This window comes from Tauraco erythrolophus, chromosome 3 (genome assembly GCF_009769465.1).
Source record: "Tauraco erythrolophus isolate bTauEry1 chromosome 3, bTauEry1.pri, whole genome shotgun sequence".
Classification (NCBI taxonomy): Eukaryota; Metazoa; Chordata; class Aves; order Musophagiformes; family Musophagidae; genus Tauraco; species Tauraco erythrolophus.
In genome coordinates this window covers 31,970,673-31,985,635 of record NC_141467.1, presented here as the reverse complement: position 1 = coordinate 31,985,635, position 14,963 = coordinate 31,970,673, and the positions used below count along the sequence as shown (strand labels likewise).

At 40.8% G+C, this 14,963-nt stretch overlaps 1 protein-coding gene across 1 annotated transcript in view; it reads left to right on the top strand.

The window, feature by feature from the left end:
- Nucleotides 1-14,963, top strand: part of MOCOS (molybdenum cofactor sulfurase) — a 242,093-nt gene that overhangs the window by 78,636 nt on the left and 148,494 nt on the right. The window lies entirely within an intron of this gene.

The following is a 14,963-nucleotide window of genomic DNA, read 5'->3' as shown; positions in this document are numbered from 1 at the left end:
TAGCCTATTGTAATGTGATGCTGCAGAGTAGCACAGAGACTGTTGCAATATATTGTGGAATATATTTTTTTCAGCTATTAATAAAGCTTTCCAATTTTGATGAATTTGTAGAATGCTTAGATTCACTAATGCAAGAGGGTTATAGGTTAAATCTGTGTCTAGCGTAAGATTTATTCACTCAATTACGTTTTTCCCAAAAGGATTTCATCACTGTACAAGGCAATGCATGAATGTACCCAGTCTTTTGTTTTAGCTTGAATACGCTTTCAGGGCTTTGGAATCCCAGCAGCAATACATTCTAGACGGTATTTTTCCTTGAAAGTTAATCAAGGGTAGAGGGCTTCTTTTTATGCAACTGTGAGTATGTAACAACACACATGTCCCTACACATGCATACAGATAGGAATTGCATCAGTGTTGTCAAATCAATTAGTTCTGCTGCAATGACCACAAATTTACCGGTAACATCAAGAAGAATAATTAACCCCTCCCCTCAATAACAACAAAATTTAAGAAATCTTGTAATGAAGAGCAAAATTTTTGTCGGTACCCGAGCATGGACAGTATTGAGAGGTTGGCCAAGTCTGAATTTGGCAATTTCCGTGTGTTTACATGTAATCAAGTCTAGCTCAACATACATAGGTGTCAATTTGAGTGCTGAAAGGCTTCAATGCAGATTTCAGTTCTCAGCTGCAACATGTTACTTACTTTTGTGTTTTAAGGTCCTTGATACCTGGAATCAGAACGAGGAAATTTGCAAATGTTCTTAACTGTTGATCATCCCATTTAAAATAACCCTTCAAAGAAGTCTAACGTAGGGAGTTTTTTCCATCCTGTTTTTTCTGGCTTTATTCTGTAAAAAATCTTTAACTTAGAAAGTCAACTTTTTTACTATTTGAAGGTATGATCTGTGGGTCTTTTCCTGCAAGATGCTGAGTATTTTGTTTCAGCTGAGCGGGGTATATCTTCTTATGCATGGCAGTATTCTACACGTGTGTGTAGTCCTCTGATCATTTTGGGAATCTTTCCCTGACCTCATTTTTTTGTGGCTTTGCTGTGCAGGGTGGCATACCTGGGAGGTCAGAAACTTACCTGTTGTAATTGGCTTTAGTGAGGCTGCAGTGTTTCACAGCAATGATGAATTTGCTATTCAGAATGTTTCCCAGAATATATGGGCCATATTGTCTATTTCCACATATGGACTGGCCATCTCAGATTTGGATTTCCTGACCTCCTGGGTCAGGTTTCTGTCTCCTAGGAGCTAGATATTGAGAAAAAGAGAAATCCAAGGCAGCTACTACATCTTTCTGGCTCAGATTTTCTGCTTAGAGGCTCTACAAGATGAGGACGCAGTGCAGAAAGATTATAGGAAATTATGGTTGTTAGTATACTTTTTAGTTACTTTTGATTTAATGAGGTTTGCTGCTGCCGGGCAGCACAAATTGCAAAAAGGAAAGGTTACTTAACATGCAGCCTCTAGGGTGAACTTTCTAATCAATAGCAATTTTAATTTATATCAGAATTAACTAATGGGACACTTTAAACAGCGTTACTTACTTTCAGTTTATAATTTCCGTGTCCATTTTGTTTTGAACAGAACGATCCTCAGACACTATGGGAAGGATTGCAGCAAGTTATAAAATATTTCTCTTAGCTCCCTCTCACATAGGCAGTGGCTGGTTCCTGAGTTTAATTAATATTTTTTGTTCAGTTAGTAAAGCAATAGCATTTATATGGAGATTTTGTGATGCTATGGGTTTTAAGTTGTTTTAAGTTCCATCTAAGCTGCTTTCATTTTATGATTCCAAAAATGCCACTTGTGAGCTCCTTAAAATGCTTTTGTTGTTTCTTGTTCCCTAATGTGTTTGTCATAGATTGCAACCAGGTTCTGTTTTAAGGCAAGCCAAGAGTATCCCTCAACAGTCATTTATGCCTTGTTACATCCATCATGCGTAGAACAGTTTCTCCCTCAACTGCCAGGAGTGCTGGAAGCACAGTTGTCAGGATTTAAAGTGAATGAAGAGCGACTTGACAAGCAGAAATGATGTTTCCCATATGAGCAAACATCCATTCATAATTTCTGGGAAATCTTGGGGCTGTTTGAGCCAAAACATGAACATGGCTTAGTGCGAACAGCGTGCAGCGAGTGCACACTGACACCGAGAATGCCTTTGGTCGGCTCAGCAAACAAGCAGAAAAGCCTTTCACTCTTGAGTATTTCTGTAATTATGGTCACCAGGATGGTTTCACTAACGTTCATAGTACTGTGTTATTTCTAACTCACAAGTGATCAGATTGTCCACCCTTTTACCCAAGTAGGAGGGTCCTGCAGGTTTCAAGAACTCATGTGCCAAAGGTTAACTGGCTCTGCTCTTCATATTGTTGCCACTGCCCTTCATACTGATAAGAGGTTTTTGTGGCTTTGTGTAAAATGCTTTGCTGTTCTTCCTAGAAAACAAATCAGAGCTACACTGCTGAGGTGGGTCATCACACCACATGAAAAACAAATGGCAAATAAACAGTGGCCAGCAGTCTTCCAGACTTTGCTCTTGTGGCTTTTCACCAGACTGAGGGGAAGTAGAAACTGCTGTTGAGGATTTGTCTTAATTTGCCTGGGATACCTATGCCATGTAAAGTAAAATGCTGTTGAAATGCATGAATAGATTTACGTAAGCCCTCTGTATTTTGAAAGCAGACTGAGGTGATTTTAGATTAACATCTTCATCTAAAGCCATTTCCAGACAAAAGCATAGTACTTGAAAAGCAACCCTTGATGAAATAAGGCCTATTTATGTATGAGTGTTTGCTATAGTCCCTGTCACCATAGTAACTGAGGCCCAGATTCGTAAAATCGTCTAATTCCCACTTAAGCACCTGAGTACCTCTGAAGTTCCTGGCCTAAGTCTTTCCCAAGTAAATGTGAACTGACTGTACAGACCTTGTATGAATTGCAAGAAATTATCCCTTCTTCGTCTTTTTTTTTTTCTCCCTTTGAGCAAGAAACCTCTGGCTACAGGTGTAATGACTTTTTGTAGTCAGGCCATTAGTCTCTGGGAATACATTGAAGAGGTGGATCTGAAAGATTATGCTGGAAATGGTCAGTTTCTGAGCTTCTGGACATGTGGGATCAGAGTACTTCATCACTGCTATGTGTCCGTTTTATGTAGCTGACACCTTTTGACATGAAACCATTTTGTCTTTGGCTGTCTCCTTTCACTTTATATTTTGCAGTTTTCCCAGAGGAACAGGTTAATAGAGTCAGCGATACGTATGTCATCACTGATACAGCTATCTTCATTTGCGGTTGATGTGTTTCAAGATTAGGATCAAGGCTTTGTTTCAGAGAAGGAATTGGAGTAGGAACCATCAGGTGGATCTTAGCATTGGGAAGATGTCTGCCAAGTGGCACATCCTACCAAGGAGGCAGGCAGCTGTACTCTTCACAGCGTATAGACTCTGGTGTATCCATTGTCTGATAACCATAAATAACAGTGATTGAGTCTAGATGTGTCAGACATGTGAGTCCTTAAACTTCAGAAAAAAGACTGTGGAAGAAGGCTGCTAGCCATGTGGGAGTGTTTGGAACGAGCACGTCTTGTCACAACTGCTGTGCTTTGATCCCCAGCACAGCTCAGGAATGGACTTGCTTGGAGCCGGCGTAGAGAAGTCCCAAGTACATGGTAGTTGCACAGGCTCATCTACACAACTGCTCTCCTACTGCAACTCAAACCTACCTTAGTACCAGGCAATACCACCTCGAAGTGAAAATGCAAGGACTAAGTAATAGAAGACTCAATAAGTAATGAGTATGTGTCTGTGCTTGACTCCTGCACCACAGAGTAAGCCTACCTGTTCCTGGATAGATAGTATGAGAAATGCTGGGTTATGCTTTTGAAGCTATACTTAGTTACTTGCACTTTACAATCAAAAATACCAGGTGGTGTGCAAATAAGTCAAATTTATTTGGTTTCAGTGGCAAATCCATTTTGTAAATGGGTCGTAGACAGTTACTGGTTGTCACATGTCCCTTCTGTGGCACCAACAGGGAAAAAGATTGACTAGGGTCACAGTGTCTGGAGTACATGACATACTGTTTCAGAAAAAAAAAATTGCTGTAGTTTTTTAACTGCTTGCAAAACCACTACAAAAAAAAAAGTAAAACCCACCATCGCTAAAGAGATCACAGAAGTACACAGTTTAAAGGCCAAAGCTGATCTAGAAACAAATTCCATTAAAGAAAAGTTAAACAAAGAATAATGTTTAAAAAAGATTGGAAGCAATGGTATGATATTTTTGTGGAAAAAAAAAAGAAAACAAAAGTCTAGCTTATGAAGTTTTTTTTCAACATCTTAAAGAATATTTAATTTCTTATCTGAGGTTACTTAAAAGGTTAAGTACTTTAAAAACTTCTGAGTATGGAACCATCAGAACACCTAAGTGTGTGCTTTTTGTTTATTTTTATTTTCTTTCTGAAACAGCCTTTACAAGTTTATACTTGCTGTACTGCTGGAAAATAGCCAGCTGTCATGCTCCATTTTCCAAGAAACAGAAAAGACAGTGGGGTAACTTCTGACCACTTACCAGCAAATATCCCTGGGATAGGTAGACAGGCCTCATCCCAGTGATGATAGTTGGCATTAGCAGAATTAATTAGATACTGCATCACTGAGGAGCGAATCTCTCCAGCAGGAGCTCAAAACACGTGGAAAGTTAGAGATCAGGACTTACTGAGTAAGCTTGGAAAGAGGGACGATTGTGCTCCAAAGATACTGAAGCGGAGGTTAAGATGGATAAGAGCAGCTGTGTACAATGCACAAGCACTAGCAGGCAACAGAAGGTATTGGATGTGTCCAGGATGAGACACCTCAGCCTGAAGTAGACTTCTAGCTTAGGTCAGGTGAGCTGCCTGCTGTGCTGCTTGTGGCTTTTGAGTGACTCTACAGGTGATGTGCTTTGGTGTCCGCAGTGTAGATGTCTTAAGGTGGTACAAATTTCCAAGCACACATACTTTAATTTGTTTGCATAGCCTATCATAAAATCATGGAATCATAGAATGGTTAGGGTTGGAAGGGACCTCAAAGATCATCTAATTCCAATCCCCATGCCGTGGGCAGGGAGACCCTCCACTACACCAGGTTGCCCAAAGCCTCGTCCAACCTGGCCTTGAACACTTCCAGGGATGGGGCATCTACTACTTCTCTGGGCAACCTGTTCCAGTGCCTCACCACCCTCTGAGTGAAAAATTTCTTTCTTATATCCAATCTAAATCTACCTTCTTTCAGTTTAAATCCATTGCCCCTTGTCCTATCACTACATGCCCTTGTCAAAAGTCCCTCTCCAGCTTTCCTGTAGGCCCCCTTTAAGTACTGGGAGGCTGCAATAAGATCACCCTGGAGCCTTCTCTTCTCCAGGCTGAACAGCCCCAACTCTCTCAGCATGTGTTCATTGGAGAGGTGCTCCAGCCCTCGGATCATCTTTGTGGCCCTCCTCTGGACTCACTCCATGAATAAGATGTTGCACACGTTACCAGTAGAAGTGATACCTCTGGCTGGTGCTGTGCTGTCTTGAGTGTGCACCATCGAAACGAATCATAATGCGTTCTTTATTTCTGCTAAGAGGATGCCTAAATAAAAACTTATGGTCTGTGATAGGTAAGAGGAGTTTAGAAAGGGAAAATACAGTGACCTTAGTTGTATGGTGTCTCTTACGAAGAAAATACTGTGATGAAGGTATCTCATGCCGAGGTTGTCCTAGACAGCAGCTGAGGTGATATGCTCCTCCATGTACAAAATCTTCCTACGTTTGGTTTTAATTTCGCTTCCTTTTGGTGACTCTTAAGATTTTCTGCAAAAATACTTTGAATTTTAGTACACTAATGATTTACAAACTGATTCAGATTCATTTTTAGTTTTCTATCTGGCAATTAGTTTGTGCAAATACATTTTGGAATGGTTTGTTCATAAGCTGTTTGCTGTTTATGGCTAGTCCTCCTAAAATGGTTGTCTAAAAGATGGGTTAGTTTTTCTGTTTCCTTCCTAGTTGAATTGAATAGCAGGTGGTGAATTTTCATTTGAAGAACCTATGGTATAAATTTGCAGAGTCATTTGTGTCCTAATTAATGAAAATAATGGGATTCACAAGTGTTTTTACAAATCTTTGGCAGTTGTTCAAGCACCAGAGTAAATGGATCTGGTTGATCTTACTCGCAAAAAAATATCCTCAAAGTGGTTTTAAAAACATGTAGCTGTTGATCTTCCCTCTATACACAGAAAAATAACTATTTCATTTCAGAGGTAACAGTTACCCAGGGGTTTCAGCCACATCTAGAACATTATAGGAGTTATAGGCTTCTGTCAGTGAGAGGAGTTGTATTTCTGGGTTAGAACAAACTGTACCAACAGGTGGCCTGCAGTGTCGGATTTTATGGTTTTCACGATTCCTTTCCACTGTTTTGCTATTCGGGTTATATGCGGTGCCGTAATACCACCCTACATTTTCGTTTGCTCTGTCAGTACGCCTGGTGTGACACTGAGCACCTTCTGGATGTGCATTTTGTAACGAGAATCAACACCTTTCGGTCAAGGCATGTGCTTCTCATAGGCTTTTTTCATCAAAGCATCTTTTCCTGCAGGAAGACGTTTTGTAGCCATTAAGAGCTCCTGCTTTCTAAAGACGTCGTGCGAGGGAAACTCCAGGCATTCTGCTGTGCTGCCAGCTTTGCAGAATTGGAGAGAGGATTTATTTGGTGAAGACCAGCTATGACCCTTTGTCAGCAAATGAGTATTTCCACAGTGTGTCTCCAGTGAATCGGGCAGTGCCTAGGAGACTCAATGTAATGGATTATAATGCTTCAATTCAGATGGCTGAGTATGAGTACCTAAAGAAAGTAGTGCTTTCGAATAGAAGGGGAGGGATTTTTTCATCACCTACCTATGCCAAGTGGAGCTTATGAGGTGCATTCCAGCTAATCATTTATTTCATACGTTCAGGGAGCTAATTTCAGTGTTGCCGTAAGCAGCAGAAGTTTAAATGGGTGAAATACTAATCACTCTTGTGCAAACAGAAATGGAGAGATGCTGGGTTCAGAATGAGTGCCTTTTGAATAAAATGGTCAGAAAACAAGTTTATATGGGTGTAACCAGTAAGAATAAATGAAGCAATGCGTGCCTATTTCAAAATTAGCACAAATTAACATTTAGCAAAAGGCTAAGGGGGACGAGCCATTAACAGCAAACAAAAAAATTTCCATTTTGAAAATTTTTCTTTATAACAAAAGATTTAAATTTGTGCATTGCCAGTATAGGGAGGAAAATGAAACAGAAAAGGGAACGGAGCAAACTTTGAGAAAGAACTATAAAGGATTATTTATCTCAGAGCTCTTCCTTATGCAGGTATTAATCCACAGGCAAATCCTTCAATTTGATGAACGTCTGTTGGGTTAGCTGCACAGGTTGCAGAGATGATATAGTATAGATTTCAGTTGCAAACATTGCTTTAAGAGAAAAAACCCAAACCTTTGCAAAGACTTTTTTGTTAAACGAATGTTTTGCCGGAGGAATACACGGACTTTGATAGTTTTTTTCCCTGCTTAAATTCATTTGATTCTTTAAAATATTCATAGATTTCAGTTTGCTTTTGTTTAGATTGGGAGTTGACAATGAAAATTTAACTCGATGCTGTGACATGCTGGATTGAATAGACCTTGTCTTTACAAAATAAGATTTAAGACGTTTCCTACCCAGAAGGCTTGTCTTTTTAGTTTGTTAAACCAGAGCATTCCCCTTATGGATATAGCTGTAACTAGTTAAGCTAAGCTGTCACTTCAGTCAGTGAGAGAAGTTAAGGAAAACTTGGGTTGTATGTTAAGCAGCGTGTGCCTTTTTATGGTATCCTTCTGTGTTAGCTTAAATGAGGATACCCACATAGAATCACAGAATCAAAGAATGCTTAGGGTTGGAAGGGACCTCAAATATCATCTAGTTCCAATCCCCCTGCCATGGGCAGGGACACCTTCCACTACACCAGCTTGCCCAAAGCCTCATCTGACCTGGCCTTGAACACTTCCAGGGATGGGGCATCTACTACTTCTCTGGGCAACCTGTTCCAGTGCCTCACCACCCTCTGAGTGAAAAATTTCTTCCTTATATCTAATATAAATCTCCTCTCTTTCAGTTTAAATCCATTGCCCCTTGTCCTATCACTACATGCCCTTGTCAAAAGTCCCTCTCCAGCTTTCCTGTAGGCCCCCTTTAAGTACTGGGAGGCTGCAATAAGATCACCCTGGAGCCTTCTCTTCTCCAGGCTGAACAGCCCCAACTCTCTCAGCATGTGTTCATTGGAGAGGTGCTCCAGCCCTTGGATCATCTTCGTGGCCCTCCTCAGGACCCGCTCCAGCAGCTCCATGTCCTTCTTGTGTTGGGGACTCCAGAACTGAATGCAGTATTCCAGGTGGGCTCTCACAAGAGCAGAGTAGAGGGGCAGAATCACCTCCCTCGACCCGCTGGCCACGCTTCTTTGGATGCAGCCCAGGATACGGTTGGCTTTCTGGGCTGCCAGCCACATTGCTGGCTCATGTTGAGCTTCTCATCCACCAGCACTCCCAAGTGTTTTTCCTCAGGGCTGCTCTCAATCCGTTCTCCGCCCAGCCTGTACTTGTGCTTGTGCTTGCCCCGACCCACGTGCAGGACCTTGCCTTTGGCCTTGTTGAGCTTCATGAGGTTCACATGGGCTCACCTTTCAAGCCTGTCAGGGTCCCTCTGGATGGCATCCTTTCCCTCCAGTGTGTCGACCACACCACACAGCTTGGTGTCATCTGCAAACTTGCTGAGGGTGCACTCGATCCCACTGTCCATGTCACTAACAAAGATGTTAAATAGCACTGGTGCCAGTACTGACCCCTGAGGAACACCACTCGTCACTGGCCTCCACTTGGACATTGAACCGTTGACCACAACTCTTTGAGTGTGACCATCCAGCCAATTCCTTATCCACCGAGTGGTCCATCCATCAAATCCATGTCTCTCCAGTTTAGAGACAAGGATGTCGTGTGGGACAGTATTAAATGCTTTGTGTAAGTCCAGGTAGACAATGTCAGTTGCTCTTCCTCTATCCATCAGTGCTGTAACCTCATCATAGAAGGTCAGCAAATTAGTCAGGCAGGATTTGCCCTTAGTGAAGCCATGTTGGCTGTCACCAATCACCTCCTTGTTTTCCATGTGTCTTAGCATAGTCGCCCTGAGGATCTGCTCCATGATCTTGCCGGGCACAGAGGTGAGACTGACTGGCCTGTAGTTCCCTGGGTCTTCTTTTTTTCCCTTTTTAAAAATGGGGGCTATATTTCCCCTTTTCCAGTCATTGGGAACTTCACCAGATTGCCACAACTTCTGAAATATGATGGATATTGGCTTAGCAACTTCATCTGCCAGTTCCCTCAGGACCCGCGGATGCACCTCATCAGGTCCCATGGACTTGTCCACTTTCAGGTTCTTTAGATGGTCTCGAACCTGATCTTCTCCTACAGTGGGCAGTTCTTCATTCTCCCTGCCTTTGCCTTCTGTGGCTTGGACTGTGCAGCTGGAGCTCTTGCCAGTGAAGACTGAGGCAAAGAAGTCATTGAGAACCTCAGCCTTCTCCATATCCTGGGTAGGTCCCCCGTTTCCTTCCAGAGAAGGCCTACATTTTCCCTAGATCTCTATTTTCTTCACATACATAGAGAGAAAAACATGTACAGAAGAACTATTGCTGCACCTTAAGTTAAGCCTAAAAGCAGGTTGCAGGTCCTGGTGTATGTAACAACCACAGCATTTTACAAGACCTCAGGATCCCTCACTAAAGTTAATGGGAGTTTTTCAACTGACTGCTTTGATAGCTGGAGCTGACCTTTAATTAATAAATGAGGGAAGTTGAAAGGCTCTTACCGAAAATGCAAATGCAGCCACGGTCTGTACTTCTCACTCACACTTGTGTGTGGAAAGGATTAAAATGCCAATTATGAAAAGTGTTATCCTTTAACATGAAAAAAACTCTAAGTCAAAATAAAATATTTTGTTTGACTCAGAGTAATTTTTTTTTTTTTTTAAATTGCCATTCATACAAAATCTATTCCTTAAGCAACGGGATGTTATATCTTTTCAGAGTTTATGTAGATCAGAAAATAATGTGATGAAATTTCTGAGGCTCAAGCTAAGCATCTCTCAAGATAAGTCCAAACTGTATTCGTGCTCCTGGGTAGCGTGACAATGGAAAAATTTTATGATAAAAAATAATTTTTATATGTAAATGTGCAGGTGAAAAGGAACGTTTATAAAGTGCTACCTAAACTTGTACTGTTGAATAGATAACTGTGCTTCTGTATTCAAATCCGAGTCTCTTGTTACAATGACAATACTTAAACTTTCAAAAGGGGTCTTTTTTGCTAGATCAGCTACCAGCTAGAAAATCATTATACTTACGATGTTTATGAAAGCTCATATACAACCTAAATAAAACATGAATAAAAATATAAAATATGGAAATCGCAAAATCCTTGGCCTTATTTTGATCTTGCCAACTAGAAATTGAAATGTTTGCACCAATTGGAATTAAAGTGTGGAAGGACTCAAACCTAGCGATATAAGTTGCTCTTCAGGTTTTTACAGGTGTTTGCAAAATGATGAATTTGAATGAAGTGAAGAAACTGATACAAAGTGTATTTTAGAAGCATTTAAAGCCTAGAAGCATGGAAGCAAAGCCATGTAAATCAACTGAATTTTGAGAGGCTGTAATGGAAATTGTGTAGTACGGACTTCTGTAGATTTGTGGGAGCGCTGCTACTGATCTGTGGGAGCAACATGAGGTTTCTTGCATGAGGTAATAGCAGCCAGGTAGCAGCTTTGGAGGGCATCCCTTTCGTCTAACTTTGGGTAACACTTTGTACCTGAGGTAGCTGAACAAGTCAGTAGCCTTTACCTTCTGCAGAGCTGCCACTGGTAATGTGCAGTGTCTAGTTCTAATTAAGCTATTAATTCAGGCTGTTGGATTAGATAAGTTAGATAATATGACTACTCCTTCAAAATATATGACTCGATTATAGATATCTTTAAATATAAAGCCCATTATTAATCATGTGTGTATTAAATGTATAAAATGAGACCTCAAGCTCGGTTGAAAATTAATTGACTTTCCCTAGCAGTGTTTACTTTAGAGTAAGTAGTAAGGCATTTTGGCTCAACTGCAGTCGTGAAGGTACAAAACTCTTACGGCAACCTTTTAAAAGGATGAAACACCAGGTAACAGGGAGGTCTCGGAATACAAGTGTGCACAGGGAAGTGTGGTCAAGTGAGGGCGTTTTCAGTGGCTTCTCCCTGGGCTGGCTTCTTGGCCATGCATTATTGACCACCTTGTGTTGTGATGTGTGTGCTCTTGGGGAGGGGAGAGGATGGGGAGAAGGGGTGGCAGGTCATGGTGAGTCTTTGATGTACTGCAAAGATGGGGCATGCAGCCTCCTCCCTCACCTTGCTAGCCTAAAAGCAGGGTACTGGGTCAAGTTTCTCTGCCTTTCTGCCCTATTCCCTGTGATGGCACAGCTGGATCAGTATGTTTAATGAAACAATTATCCTCTTAATAATTTCTTCCGAAGAGTCCTTTGAAAAGTGGAAATTTGTAATGCTATAAAATACCACTGCTGTTTGCAGCTGTGAGATATAGTAGATCAAGCTATCAGTTTTCTACTGCAAGTCTTTAGTTCTGCTGCCAACAACCACCTTATATATGGCTATAAATCCTCCAGGAGTGTAATAAAGGTGAACTGCATTTCACTGTAATGGGATATGTCTTACATGAAGACAGAGAGCATTAGGAATTCGGTGTGTAATAGCCAGTGCTTCCCAATATTCACGTCAAAACAGAGGATGTAGTGCTGTGGGCTGCAGAAGTCATTCAGACGTATTGCAGTTTTCTATGCCTTAGTACTCTGATTTTATCATAGCAGTGCTGCTCTAGTTCAGGAGTTTGTGGTGTTCATTTTATGAACCTTATTCTGAGGTGTTGTAGCTCTTCTGCTCTGCGCATCAGAAGTCATTCTGGAGAAGAAAACTCCCTTAACTCAGTTGATACTGCTTTATTTATTTATTTTCCTTTTTTAACATCAGAAATACTTCAGCCAAAATGTAAGTCTGACACTGAAAATTCTACCTCTTTTCACGTACTGGAATCATAGCAATTTTATGAGGCATTTAGAGACCCAAAATGCAAATAGGTACCTATTGAGATTCTCAACAGAACCTATTTGCTATTGAAATCAGTTAGAAATGTAACTTGGTTGTTCCTCTAGCTTTAGGAACTTAAATACCTTTAAAAAAATGGTTCTAATTCTTTTGGGAACTTTTGAAAATTTTACCCTAAAATTTGATTTTTTTCATGTGAAAGTAAATTTCTGGTACTGAACTGAACAGATAAATGCATCAGTGTTATGTCATGGATTTTATTTCAGAATTGTTCAGCTGTTTCTGAATTTGAATAATTTAAAAGTAAACCTAGTTAAAATACTGCTGATGTGCATGAGCTTTGTCTCTCTCATTTAGGAATTAAATATAGGGCTGTCACTATTTGTGAGCCTAAACAATCCACAATAATATTTATTGTTTTGTAAAGTTGTGAAAATGTTTAATAGAAGTACTCACTGACTCTGATATTCATGGTTGGACAACGGTGTCCCATTATAAAATTCCAATCCACCATTCCTGCATCCCAGCTATTTTCATTTTACATTGTCTTTTGGTCAAATGAAGTGCCGCGGTAAGCAAGTACAACTCCTGTGTAGAATTGCGAGTTGTTATTCTTGAGCAAAATTTGGCATTTTGCCTAGCTGTGTCTCACCTCCCGCTCAGCCTGTGTGGCACAAAGACGTGGACTGGGGAGGAGAGCAGAGAAAGCGTAGAAAGTAGAAGAGGAGCAGCTTGATAAGAGGCTTCAGCGTGCTTTTTGTTGCTGCTCGTCAGCTTGCTCTTATGAAGAGACTTTATGTGTAAAGGATTTGCTCCCGTCACCTAACTTTTTAACTTGAAAGGTTACTCTGTGTGTGCACATACATGCGAATACATACCTCCTAGTGCTTACAGAGGTAAATACATAGAAATCTTGATACTTTGGTGGTGTTGATTTTTTTTCTTGGAATTGCACAACCTTTTTTTAAGTTGTGTTTATATCAGTGTAATGATTCCAAGATCTATCCAATATGGCATACAAAAATAAGCCACATACAAAATTATGTCCATAACCACAAAGACATGTCTTCCTTACTAACCTTCTTTCTGCAGTTCCTTTCCCCTAGAAACAAGTCTAATGCTGTCCTGCTCTCTCCTTGAAGAAGAAGTTAGGATTCTTGCTTGCCCCGCTTTCCAACTTTTCACCTTTGCTATGTGAATGCAAGGAAAGGAGAATAAAGGCAGAACAATGTCAGGATTGAAATTTGGGGCATGGCTCTGAGTGGCAACCCTACAGCTAGCTTAACTTCAACAGAGGTTGCTGCCTGGGTGGAGGGTTTTAGGTTCCCTCAGGCGGGTGTCCTATACGACATACACGGATGCTTCAAGCTGTAACACAGGTGGTGGTGGGAAAGGCTGTGCAGCTCCCTGCAGGGAAAGGGGGAGTGGATGTCATTCACTGACCGGAGAGAGCGGGTCGCAGTGATGAATGAGGCAGGCTGTCAGTTCAATACCCAATACAAAAAATTCTGTGATTGCCCTCATCTTTATCCCCAATGGTTTCTGACGTCTTCTGGAGAAGTTTGGTTTCTCTGAATATGGTCTTTAAAAGTGATACCCGGAGCTGTGAATGCTTGCAGCAACTATCCCCTGGCAGGTCTATTTCAGAAAGATTCTTATGAGTTCTTTCAAACGGTTTCTCAGAATGCTTAAAGCTTAAATCCGTGACCTGCTGATGTCCTTCATAAAAGCTGAAATTCTTTCTTCATTTCCAGATGACATAAAATACCTACCAATTGCATTGGATTTCAAAAATTTAAGTTCTGAAGAAACTCAAGTATTATTCGGGCCTAGTAATCCATTTGTTGCATGCTGTACTTTCCAGTATAATAAGGCTATCTTTCAACTGAGAAAAGTATTAATAGTAATGATTCCAGTGGACCTTTGCAGAATGTTTTTTAGTCCTAATCATCAAAATCATTGCAATTGTGTTTTTTTTTCCAGTGTTTAATCTTTGATTGCTGCACCCCATGCACCCAGCTCTACTGTCCTTTGCCTGTAGCATTTGTGTTTCAGACTGGACACTTTAAGACTTTAAGGCGTTTCTGTCTGCTATCCTATATTTCAGGAAATTTTAGCTTGAATTTATGACGTAACCTTTTGTACAACTTAGATTTAAATGCAACTGTGTATTCAGTTTCTGCCTGTTCTAGTAAAGGAATCTTACGTTACATAAAATATGCGAACTTTTAACAATACACATTGGGAACCAGAGTTCATAGATTCTCCAAATGCTGGTAGGTACCCTGGAATTGCATAGATCAGAGCGCCAGCTGCTTGGAGAGCACTGGTACATTATGTTGCTCACAGAAATGTTCTGCAGCAGGAGACACACACTGAGAAATCCTGTTGCATCTTACTTTCCTTAAAAACCACACAGTGTTAAATTTATGCTCTGGTTCGATTTTGTTTGCTTTGCTCCATGCACTGAAGCTGGCGTCTCTTAGATGATTGCTACATTTCCTGTTAATAGTAGGAGTTTTATAAAAGTTAATTCAGAGAATGTTCATCAGGTGAAAACGATAAGAAAAGTGACTGGACTGAAGCCGTTCCTCAGCCTCTGAAAAGACCCATCTTGTACACTGCAGAACTGTAATAGATGCACAAGCTAGAGGTGCATTAGATGATGTCCACAAAAGGTAGTTTAGAGCCAGCAAGGTGCTGTCCAGGCATCAGAGAGTGTGTAGTGTAGACATGTCTCAAGAGACTGGCTTGCTTATG